The sequence below is a fragment of the Tigriopus californicus genome, chromosome 12 (assembly GCF_007210705.1).
Source record: "Tigriopus californicus strain San Diego chromosome 12, Tcal_SD_v2.1, whole genome shotgun sequence".
Taxonomy (NCBI): domain Eukaryota; kingdom Metazoa; phylum Arthropoda; class Copepoda; order Harpacticoida; family Harpacticidae; genus Tigriopus; species Tigriopus californicus.
This window is the reverse complement of record NC_081451.1, coordinates 8,418,270-8,418,618: the sequence shown is the minus strand read 5'-3', so window position 1 is coordinate 8,418,618 and position 349 is coordinate 8,418,270. Positions and strand designations below refer to the sequence as shown.

The following is a 349-nucleotide window of genomic DNA, read 5'->3' as shown; positions in this document are numbered from 1 at the left end:
ACATGGGGACTGATGATCCTTAGAGGGAACAATGCATTAGGTCAAACCTTTAGCGGGTTGCGAAAGTAATGATGGACCACCTCCAGTTTTCCAAATGTTCGAACTTTTTTTTTTTTAAATGTACATTGATATGATGAATCCCAAGGTTCCGGTTGGTGCACAAACTAGAGGTAGCCATTACATTTTAATATGTGCTTTTTTTTTCGGACCAGCTCTTTTATCAAAAGAAGATTGGTCAAAAGTCATGTCTAATAGATTTGACCAGTACGATATTGCTCCTTATTAAAACCCTCAAGTATGTTTCGTATGTAGTTGAACGAGCTCTTTTTCAATTCATCCATCGGATGGT

General features: G+C 37.5%; 1 protein-coding gene across 1 annotated transcript in view; it reads right to left on the bottom strand.

Annotated features, from left to right (window-relative positions):
• The window catches only part of LOC131892337 (ankyrin repeat domain-containing protein 17-like), a 14,955-nt gene that overhangs the window by 11,263 nt on the left and 3,343 nt on the right, over positions 1-349 (bottom strand). The window lies entirely within an intron of this gene.